Source organism: Glycine soja, chromosome 10, assembly GCF_004193775.1.
Source record: "Glycine soja cultivar W05 chromosome 10, ASM419377v2, whole genome shotgun sequence".
In the NCBI taxonomy this organism is placed as follows: Eukaryota; Viridiplantae; Streptophyta; class Magnoliopsida; order Fabales; family Fabaceae; genus Glycine; species Glycine soja.
This window is the reverse complement of record NC_041011.1, coordinates 31,765,973-31,778,773: the sequence shown is the minus strand read 5'-3', so window position 1 is coordinate 31,778,773 and position 12,801 is coordinate 31,765,973.

Here is a 12,801-nt window from a genome sequence, read left to right as displayed (position 1 = left end):
AAATTTATTTGGTTTAAATAATCAAAATAAGTCTAAGTTTTTTTTAAAAAAAATCTAACTTAAATTTCTATATTTTTCTGATTCATGCTTCTGTCCAGATTGTGGTATCCTTGCTATTTGATACTTTAAATTCAGGATTGGCTCAAGGATATTTTTTAGATTAGTCACTGCCTTTCCGAAAATTTAAGACACCAACAATGGAGGCTAAACATGTTTCCTTGAGAAGAAATGCTTTTTTGGACATTTACCCTTTTTATTTTAGTTTTTGTTATCTTTATAATCTCTTATTATGATAGGTCGCATCCCTCTCAAGTAGAATTATTTATCAGGGGATTCTATGACAGTTAAAGTAGAATTATTTATCGGTCAACAACACATACATGTTACAGTGGATGGATGTTCTTGTATTATTAAATGTAGGAATTGATAAGGAATAATTATTTTATTAATGAAACATATATTTTTATTTTAAAAAATATAGTGGATGTTCTATACTGTAATTTTTTTTATAAAAAAAATATTCTAAGATGGTTTTCTAAAAAACCGTCTTAAAAATTTTACTCTCTAAGATAATTTTTGGGAAACTAATTTATTTTTTAAAAAAAAAACATTCTAAGACGATTTTCTGAAAAATTGTCTTAGAATATTTACTTTCTAAAATGATTTATGGGAAAACTGTCTTTGAATCCAAAAAATTTTTAAATTTTTTTTCTCAAAAAAAAGCATTCTAAGACAATTCTCTGAAAAACCGTATTAGAATGTTTACTTTTTAAGACATTTTTCTCAATATTTTCAATTTTTTTTACAATAAAATATTCTAAGACAGTTCTTCTAAAAATCGTCTTAGAAATTGTACTTTTTTAAGATAGTTTTTGGGAACCATCTTGAAAAATCAAGACTTTTCATAATGTTGACTTTAAAGACGGTTCAAAACCGTCGTTGAATTTCTCCAAGAACCGTTGTTAAAGATGTTTTTTCTAGTAGTGAAAGTAAGGATCATTAAGATATTGTTGGTGTAAGTAGGGTATGTGGCTCTGTAACATGTGTTGTAACACTAGTTGTTCAGTGAAATTTAGATTAATGCAGTTATAAGCACTCAACCTTTCTAGGAATGGTGGAAGCATCGACAAAGATAAGAGTTTGACGTAATCATCTAACGATATCTCTCTCAACATTGAAACGTTTTCATGTTTGAAGACATGCTTTCCACATTTTTATATAGGTCTAACTCTCCTGAAGACAAGATTTGTTGTGTTGTTTCCTCTGACATCACAAACAATTCCATAAGAGAATAACAACCATTGAGTTTCAGTACACGGAGAGATTTTGAATGAACAGTAAGGCTTTCAATAAAAAAGCACTTAAATATAAATCTACAAGCTTGGGAAGAGATGGATGGAGCTGACGCAATGAGTAACATACACAGATTTACTTTTTCAAGTTTTTCTACCTTTGATAAGTCTTGGATCTCAATTAGGTGTTGAGAGCCTTGAAGGCCAATTTCTTTTAAATTCACAAGATTCTGTAACAAGAAAGATGCATAATATTGCTAAAAAAATCATTAAATTCTTAATGAGTCTTAATTACAAGAGAAACCTAAGCATAAATAGAAGCAAAACATCCTAAGTGTAGCCCTTGCTCTTAGGAATGAGCTTCACTTGAGGCAACATGAAACCAATTACCGCTTAGGACTCTCTCTTGTACCCATGCCATAAAAAATTGAAAGAAAATTGTATTATGTATAGCAACATGCATACCTGAACCCCATCCCAAAGCTTTTTAAGCTTGCAACCAGTCATCCAAAGAACTACAAGTTGTTCAACACAAAAGTTAGTTAGAAAAGACTTAAGAAAGCATTGATCCCAATGAAGCCACCTTAATTTATTAGGCAATGACAAGGGACCATTAGAAATCACACTTTAAATTGGTCGGTTTCATTGATTCGAAGAAGTCTGAGTTTAGTCATCCTTGCAAGGGAGTTAGAGCTCAAGTTTAAATTCTCATTTACTTTATGAAAATCCAAAATTATGCCCTCAACAACATTAGTTCCTTGAAAAACAAAAAAAAAAAGAATAATAATTAACAAAGGCTACCATACTAGCTACATTCAAAAAAGATATAAGTAATATCAAATATACATAATTGCACATCCCATTTACCCTATTATATTTCAATACATGCATTAAGCATTCGTCATGTTTCCACGATTGACTTCATCTTTTAGGGTCTTTGATAGATTCTTGATGAATGATTTCTCTATCCATTTCTTGTATCAAGTCATGCATTTCTATCATAAAGCCATATGACATTGTTATGAGAGCTTTATCTAAAAGAACTTGTATCCCAAATGTTGAAAAGAAATCTAAAGCTTTCAGGACACTTGTTACACAACGTCTTGTTTCTCCTTTGAATATATGTCTTGTTGGGAACGATCCAATCCATCATAACTTAATACCTTATGAATTTCCACATTTGGAATCTTTTGAAGTTTTCTTAATTCACATTCCCATGTATCTTTACTTTTTGAGAGAAGACTTCCATCCAGAACTTTTAAAGCCAAAGGACTACAATCGCAATAGGAAACTACTCTTCTATATATATTAACTATGTTTTGACTACCAAAGTGTTAAACTTTGAGAGAAGGGTTGACATCATCAAATGGAAAATAACTTCAATTTTGAAGCCACATGTTTACACAGCGTAGACATCCATGATTGAAGATGGTAGCAAGCAATAAGTCAAGGTGTTTGCATTCTTTCTACTTTCTAGCCTTTGTTTTTTTTTTGTCCTGAGTCAAAGATCATGGATATCAAACCCAAAGACTAATCTAGTTTGTGGTACATATGATTGTTGTTGGCCTAGGATAATTCTACACGAAGAATTCAAACACAATTTCTCCCACTAAAAAATAAGTTGCTCCTACAATCCTATTTTCTAATAATTTAACACTTGCTTAACGCATCATTTGATTTAAAAAAAAAAAAACTAACATGTCAGTCACAACTCACAAACAAATAAGAGAAAACATATTTGATTTAGATCAATTTAAATGACATTTAGAAGATCATTCCCTTAAAACTATTGTTTGTTTAATTTATTTTTTTGTTTTTTTTATCAATATAAATAGAAGATAGATACATAAAATTAATAATAACTTACACTCTACTCAACCAAAACTAGACCCATGATTAACCCATTCTTCTTTTCCTAGCTAAAACATGAAAAAGTTAGTCACGTCATTTCATCTTCTATCATTTATATTCGGAGGTAAAATTTAAAGAGGAGAAAAAGACCTTACCTTTCCAAAGACCCCATCCCACTTCTTGCAACAGAGAAGAATACACTGATTTCATACTTCAATAGAATTGCTTCTTGGGTGCAATTGAGAATAACTAGGCAACAATTGAATAGCGCATATAAATATATGAGATCAAAAGACTTAAACTCTTTCTCAAGTAGAAAAGAGGAATTAGACAACAGATGTATATACAATTGTGTGTTGATGGTGTCAATGTGATATATGTTAAGAAGTTGTTTCATATGCTATGACGCAAAGTCAAAAGCTTTTGAAATTTATCTGGTTTCTTAGAAGATTCCTAGTGGGGCCCAACATCCCTCTCACCAACACGTTTGATGCCTCTTGACTTTTTGAAAATGCACTATCTTGAGCAATTCTCAGCTTTAGATGTCTCTGACAACCAGTATGGTATTGGCTATGTATAATTCAGCAGGCTCAGTGATATTGTAAATACTGCGTTTCGTTATGCGTACAAGTGTCAAATTTGTGTATATAAAAACAAAACAAAAAGTATCAAATTTGTTATCAAGTTGCTAATTCGTTTATAATTAAAAATCCTCTAAATTACTATTTTTGACAATTTAGAGGATTTAGAAGATTTTTAATATACAAAAATAATTAAACCTTATTTATTAAGTTACAACTTGGTAAAAATAAATAAGATTGAATTATTCTTTTAGTCTCTATAATAACAATTTTTTTTAGTTCTTATAATTTTAAATATTTTATTTTAGTGTTTATAGTTACAATTCTTTATGTTTTTGGTCCTCTTTGTCTAAAATCCTTTAAAATTGCTATAAAACTAAAACTGACAATGGAAGACGGCTACAAAAATTATACAGATTTAATTTTGTAGCAGTTTTAAAGGATTTAAATATAAATGCATTAGGCTATTTCAAACTGTTGAAGACTAAAAGGGTTAAAAAAATGTAAGAAGGAAAACTAAAATGTGATATTTTAAACTATAATAATTAAATGGTAAGAGACTAAAATGATAAATTAAACCTAGAAATAATATTATTTTTTTTCTTTTTTAGCTTCTGTGTTTTCAAAATTGGCCGAGGTGGAGAGCAAGCTTTTGTATGCGTAGAAACTCTACAAATCTTTTTTATGGACCGAACTACATAAGCAGATCTATCTCATTTTTTTTATCGAGTAAGTTTTGTTTTAATTGTAAACTGAAAATCACCACACCAGTTTCCGAGAGTATTTTTTTTTTCTTCAAAATATTAATATTTTGTTAGCAAGATGAGTTTTTTTTTCCCTCCCTTTTTTCGATTATAATAGAAGAAGGCGCATGTGAATCTTGCGATTTGGCTAATCTATAAATTATGTCAAATAATTTTAGTTGTAGTTGTCAATGTCTACTATCGATATATAAAATCTCTAGGCTAACAAAATCATAATTTTAACCTGTCTTAATTGGAGATACCTATCAATTACAAGAATAATTTAGTCATTAACCAAGATCAACATTTTCTCTTTCTTTTTTTTATATTTTTTATTGATTATATTATGATAAAATAAAGATATATTATTATTATTATTATTATTATTATTACTATTATTATTATGAAAGTAATAAATTAAAATTAAAAAAATTAAATTTGATATATAAAAAATACTTACTGGTAACTTTGTATAACTTTGTATACAATTTATATATAACTTTTTGTATAATTTTTTTCTCTAGAAATAATTCTGCACTTGCTATTGTATCTCAATATCATAAAATAATGAAAATGATAAAATATGATCGATTATATGGATTGATTTTCTATTTATAATAAAAATACAAAATATATAAAAGAAAATTTTATATATTAATTATCTAGTCAATAAAAAAGTAACATTTTAAATTATTTAATTGAAATGACATTTTTCTCCACCATTTCACCCTACATCCATATGTTACATTCTAACCATTTTAGAAAATTATTTTTTTAATCATGCACCTGTGTAACTCCACGTTTGATTTTATTCTTGCATTCAATGGCAAATATCACGAAATTCTAATCAGCCGTTAACAAAAATAATTATTTTTTAATCATTAACCATAAAATGTAACGTTTTCTCATCAAAGTTGTTCCATTCAATGACAAATATAACTTTAATCTGCGATTATCATTTTTATTTTTTTAATAAAATAATAAAATTTATTATTTTATTTAAAATTAAATTATTTATTTTGATAAATATCATTTTAACTAAAAAATTATTTTTCAAATTTACTTAATTAAGTTTTTTCATATCTAAAATATAGATCATTTTTCGATTACTACTTAAAAGTTCATCTTTTTTTATCAAATACCTACCTGGAAAAAAAATTCAATTTTATTCCATTGCTTGTCGATAGTTGCCACCTACTTTCAAATGGTAATGTGTCAAATTGGGGCAAATTGCTCCCTGTGGGGCACTTTTATAAAGTTTTTCCCCAGATGGGGTCATTTGTAAACAATTTCTCCCAGGGGGTTGTTTTGCACGTAAATCACATGCAAGCCCCAAGCAAACCGCCAGTCAAACTGGCGAGTTTGCTGCACTGAAGAACCCGCCATCCCCATTGGCGATTTCGCCATGCATGGGGGAGCCGCCAGTCAAACTGGCGAGTTCGTGGCAGGAGAGGCACAGCCTACATGCAGGCTACGTGTGCAAGCTACGTGCTGCAGCAGGGCACAGGCTTGGCACAGAGGGGAAGAACTCGCCATTGGTGCAGGCGAGATGCAGCTTTGGTGCAGGGAAGAACTCGCCAGTTTGACTGGCGAGTTGAGCTTCAAATTTTTTTTTTATAAAACGCGAGATATGAGGCTCCCGTATGCATGCTTTCTTCTTCTTCTGCTTGTATCTTCCTCACTGCATTCCTTTCTTCTCATATTGCTGCTTCCATTGCATTGTTTCTTCTCTTGGTATTACGTGTTCTTGTAAGTATTATGTTAACTGAAAATTTTAAAATTTTTTGTATTATATATATGTTAAGTTTAATTTATATTCCAGTTTTAATTGAGAAATTTTTTACGTATTGTAGGTGAAGTTTTGAATCTTATTTGCGTTGTCCTACACTACACTGTGTATTCTTCATACGTGCTTTGGATTGCTATTCTTAATACGCGCTTCGGGTAAGTTAATTTTTTTTAATGCTGTTTGCCCTATATTTTTCTGTTATATATACATGTGTTAAAATAATTCCAGTTCACATATTAATATTATTTAGGTTAGGTTTATGTTAGGTTAGTTTTAGTTGATTTATAAATATTATTTTAAGAATATTAGTTAGGTTAGTTTTAGTTGATTTATAAATATTATTTTAAGAATATTAGTTAGGTTAGTATACATATGTTAAGTTAGTATTAATTGTGATTTCGGTTAGTTTTTGATAATATTATTTTATTTAGATTTTATAAATTAGTATGGTATTATTTGTTTTATATATGTGTAGATGTTGATTAGTATACAAATGTTACATTTGTTTAGTTTAGGTGGTAATTTCAAATTTTAAGTAGTACCTTAAAATAAGAAAATGATTTGTGTTATATGTGTATTTTATAATTTTAGTTGGTATCTAAATATTTTTGTTATACGGTACATTAGTTGTAGTTAATTTGTTAATATGAATTTGTTGAAGTTTTTTAAATTGGTATGTTAGTATTATTTGGTTTAGATTTTTTAGATTTCTATGGTATTAAATATGTTATATATATGATATGTTAAGTTTAGTTAGAATGTTAATATTATTTAGTTTAGTTAATTTTTTTATTGGAATATATGATATGTTGTTAATTATATATATTTAAATTTTTTTTATAGTATTTTTTGGATTTATTTTAATTTATTTGTGTAATATATGTAATTTAATTTAAATTTTATTAATTGGAAAAAAAATTGGTAATATATTTAAATTTTTGTATGTATTTAAATTTTTAATTTTTTTATTTGTATAGAATTTTAGTTAGTATTTTATGTTTTTTATGTAATATAATTTATAATTTCGTTAGAATATTAATATTATTTAGTTTACTTATTTTTTTATTGGAATATATGATACGTTTTTAATTATATATATATATATATATATATATATATATATATATATATATATTGTTTAAATTTTTGTTTCCATAGTATTTTTTGTATCTATTTTAATTTATTTGTGTAATATATGTAATTTAATTTAAAATTAAATAATTAGAAAAAAAATTGGTAATTTATTTAAATTTCTGTATGTATTTAAATTTTTAATTTTTTTATTTGTATAGAATTTTAGTTAGTATTTTATGTTTTTTATGTAATATAATTTATAATTTTGTTAGAATGTTAATATTATTTAGTTTACTTATTTTTAATTTTTATTCGAATATATGATACTTAGTTAATTATATGTATTGTTTAAATTTTTGTTTCCATAGTATTTTTTGGATTTATTTTAATTTATTTGTGTAATATATGTAATTTAATTTTAATTTTATTAATCAGAAAAAAATTGGTAATTTATTTAAATTGATGTATTTATTTAAATTTATGTATGTATTTAAATTTTTAAATTTGTTGTTTGTATAGTATTTTAGTTAGTATTTTATGTTTTTATGTTTTTTATGTAATTTAATTTATAATTTTGTTATTTGTATAGTATTTTGTTGTTCAAATTGATGTATTTTGTTATTTATTGAGATTTTACTTAATTTGTTGTAAGTGAAATTAATTTTTTTTATGTTAAATTTTTGTTGTCAATTTTTTGGATTATATTTTATTGCACAGTATCAATGGCATCTTCATCATCATCTTCATCAAGTATACAAATTAAGTCTGGTCCAATAGATTGAGACGTTTTATGGATGCAACCTAAACATGTTTCAGAACATGTTTGGAATGGGGAACCAGACAGAAAACTACATATCAGACGAGTTGTCCCCATCTATCAAGGACAAGAAGAAACACCAGAGGAAATTATTCCTCTGCTTCGCCAATCCGGATTTTATTGGATAATGAAGATGGACTACTTGAAAATTAATTCTTCATTAATTACAGCCTTGATTGAAAGATGGAGGCCCGAGACACACACCTTTCACTTGAGATGCGGAGAGGCTACGATTACTCTTCAAGATGTGTCAGTCCTGTTAGGTCTTCGTAATGAGGGGGCACCATTAATTGGTCAGACTAATCTTGATTGGGCTGAATTGTGTGAAGAATTATTGGGAGTCAGACCAGAAGAAGGTGAACTTCAAGGCAGTGTGGTCAAATTAAGTTGGCTGGCTCACCATTTTTCAGAAATAAATATCCATGACGGTAACGTAGAACAATTACAAAGGTTTACCCGTGCATGGATCCTTAGATTCATAGGAGGTGTTCTATTTGTGGACAAAAGCAGCAGTAAAGTTTCGCTAAGGTACCTTCAATTTTTACGGGACTTTGAGCAATGCAACACGTATGCATGGGGACCTTCCATGCTTGCTTATTTATACAGAGAGATGGGCAGCGCCACCGATTACAAAATAAAATCAATCGGAGGTATGTGCATCTTAATCCAAATGTGGGCATGAGAACGCTGCATGACTTTGGCTCCAAAGAGAACTCCTCATGTAATAGAAAACAAACCACTCAGACACAGGTTAGTTGTTTAAAAAAAAATCATTTGAAAATAATCAATAATGTAACGCGTGGGCACTAATTATTTCATATTTTTTTTGTAGGTGGTTGCGACGTGGAAACCAACATATTGGCAATGATGATCTAATAGTTTTCCGTCGCAAATTGGATATCATGAAACGATATGAGGTAAAAAATCATTATGTATTCGTTAAATAATAAATAAAATGTCATGGTTTAAGATAAATTAACATTTGTGTTATTGTATGCAGTTTCTGTGGGAGCCTTACATAGCAACTGTTTTGTCGATGTTGCCTCCCATTTGTTTGGTTGGCAGTGCGGCGTGGTGCGCAGTGGTGCCACTCATTTGTTTCCATGTTGTAGAGTGGCACCAACCGGATAGAGTGTTGCGACAATTTGGAATGCAACAACCTATTCTGGAGTCTCCTTCGCAACCACAGAATATCCATGGGCTAACGCTGAAAGGCAAACAAGATGAAAATTGGTTCCACCCCATTTATCAGTCAGTGGAATAATCGAGCTGAGTTTAGGGTCGACGTTTATCCTCGACAGGAGGGCCTATTGAGTTTTAACTCGGATTACATGGTCTGGTATAGACGAAAAACAAAAATGTTTGTCGACCCAAACAATGCAAACACAACTACATTGGTATTTATTTCTTTTTAATTATTTAACTTCAATTTATTTTTTAAAGCATTGACATTAATTTGCTTACCCTAATAATTGCAGGGTGAAGTTGCGGAGACATTGCAGTATATGGTGTCACCACAAGGGCGAAACACATGGACAGTTGATGATCTCGTGCCATATGTGGAAAAGTTAGCGATTTTATCCCAAGAGCAAGAGAGGATCACTGAGCCTATGGCACATGGTCCAGCATCAGAGCGTCGATTTCCCCCACAACAGTTTCACATGCTTCAGTCAAGTGTTGAAACTCGAGGTTTTGACAGACGAAGGGAGATTGTTCAAGCGGAAGATTTTTCCCAACAAATGGAGCAGCGTGGCCATGGAATGTATTACATGCCACCAACATTTTCTCAGTATCATTCGCAGATGTATCAATATCCTTTCGAAGGTCATGACACTGATATGTCTGCAAGCGAACATTCGTTTGGTGGTGTTGCGGAAACACATCCTCATTTTTCATGGCCGACCATGACCTCTTCACAGCAACATGATGGCCCAATGGCAACACCTAATGCCCCCATTAGGTCCGTAATGGGATGTACCCGGAGCAATACCTGATATAGGTGACTTATTAGGTGTTGATTTGCGTCACGATTTTTTTGTAGAGGCTGAGCAACAAGGGCGGAGACAGCGTGCAAGAAGAAATCCAGATCGTCAAGCCCGAAGGTGGGATCGACCATGTGGCACATCCTCACGCCACCACGGACACCATAATGACTGATTTCGATGTCTCTATTTAAAATTTGTGTTGTATCTTTGTAATTTTAATTTCAGACTTAATTTATGGTATCTCATAGTACTTGTTATGTAATTTGTTATGGAATTTCGTTTTCAATGAGTATTTGTTATGGAATGACCATCGCGGACACCATAATGACTATTTTTATGTTGCGCATCAAACTAGAATAATAAATAAAGTCGTAAAGAAAAATTAAAGTAGACAAATGAAAATAAGTAATGGTACTAACTAACGACAAACACCATTTTCAACTTCTAAATGAAAAATTAAAGTAGGTTTAGGGTTTAGGAGTTATGGGTTAGAGTTATGAGTTAGGTTTAGGGTTTATGAGTTTTTTGGTTAGGGTTATGAGTTAGGTTTAGGGTTTATGAGTTAGGTTTATGACTTAGGGTTTATGAGTTAGGGTTATGGGTTAGGGTTATGAGTTAGTTTTAGGACTTAGGGTTTATTGTTATGAGTTAGGGTTAGGGTTATGAGTTAGGTTTAGGGTTTATGAGTTAGTTTTAGTACTTAGGGTTTATGAGTTAGGTTTAGGGGTTATGGGTTAGTTTTATGAGTTAGGGTTAAGGTTATGAGTTAGGTTTAGGGTTTATGAGTTAGGTTTATTACTTAGGGTTTATGAGTTAGGTTTAGGGGTTATGGGTTAGTTTTATGAGTTAGGGTTAGGGTTTATGAATTAGGTTTATGACTTAGGGTTTATGAGTTAGGTTTAGGGGTCATAGGTTAGGGTTAGGGTTATGAGTTATGGTTATGGTTATGAGTTAGGTTTAGGGTTTATGAGTTAGGTTTAGGGGTTATGGGTTAGTGTTATGAGTTACGATTAGGGTTATGAGTTAGGTTTATGGTTATGAGTTAGGTTTAGGGTTTATGAGTTAGTTTTAGGACTTAGGGTTTAGTGTTATGAGTTATGGATAGGGTTATGAGTTAGGTTTATGGTTTATGAGTTAGTTTTAGTACTTAGGGTTTATGAGTTAGGTTTAGGGGTTAGGGTTAGGGTTAGGGTTATGAGTTAGGGCTAGGGTTAGGGTTATGAGTTAGGTTTAGGGGTTATGGGTTAGTGTTATGAGTTACGGTTATGGTTATGAGTTAGGTTTAGGGTTTATGAGTTAGTTTTAGGACTTAGGGTTTAGTGTTATGAGTTAGGGTTAGGGTTTATGAGTTAGTTTTAGTACTTAGGGTTTATGAGTTAGGTTTAGGGGTTATGGGTTAGTTTTATGAGTTAGGTTTAGGGGTTATGGGTTAGTTTTATGAGTTAGGGTTAGGGTTATGAGTTATGTTTAGGATTTATGAGTTAGTTTTAGGACTTAGGGTTTATGAGTTATGGTTAGGGTTAGGGTTATGGGTTAGTAATCATAATGACTATTTTTATGTCGCGCATCAAACTAGAATAATAAATAAAGTCATAAAGAAAAATTAAAGTAGAAAAATCAAAATAAGTAATGGTAGTAATCAAAAATTAGGGTTTAGGGTTAGAGGTTAGGGTTTATGGGTAAGGGTTTGGGTTTGGGTTTAGGGTTAGAGATTAGGGTTTAGGAGGAGGGGTTAGGGTTTAGGGGTAGTGGTTGAGGTTAAGGGTTAGTGGTTAGGGTTTAGGGGGAGGGGTTAGGGTTTAGGGGTAGTGGTTTTGGTTAAGGGTTAGTGGTTATGGTTTAGGGTTAGTGGTTAGGGTTTAGGTTTAGTGGTTGAGGTTTAGGGTTAGTGGTTAGGGTTTAGGTTTAGTGGTTTAGGTTAGGGTCTAGGGTTAGTGGTTAGTGGTTTAGGGTTAGGGTTAGTGGTTTAGGTTTAGGGTTTATGTTTATGGTTTTAACTAACGAATTCATTGAACCCCACAAATAAGTCATGTACAAAAGGCAAAATGTTTTTAACTACCGAATTCATTGAACCCCAGAAATTCAATACATTGAACAGAACGTAAACAAATACAAGTCACTCGACTAACATACATAAATCAACGATTTGAACAACTCCCACGCTCAGATTGCATTGGACAGCGACGCCTGTTATGCCCTTCGGCTCCACATCTACTACATTTTGGTCGGTGCTCAGATGGTTCGACCCAATCCATCTCATTTCTTATCCTTGTTGATTTTGGCCGACCTTTCGCACAAATTGTAGTTGGGTCAGGGATAAGTGTTCATGCGTCATCAGAAGGAGGAATAGCCGCTTCATTCCCAAGAGGCCACCATTGTGCGAAGTAAGCTTTTAAGATGTGCTTGTTTGTATAAACAACATCTATATATTGGCAGTAGTTCATGCTCACGTAACCACAAGCTGCAATAATGTGTGAACATGGATAGTGAAGCGCAGAATACCTTCCGCATTGACAATGACGACCATTCAAGTTTACTGCCCACTTTTGTCCGCCACGTTGCGTTATAGGGTTGAAGCTCTCCTCAACTTCAAACCTTGTGGAGTGGATATCATACACGCGAACGATGTGTGTACAAGCTTGTTCTTGATTTTTCCTCAGTTCTTTAAC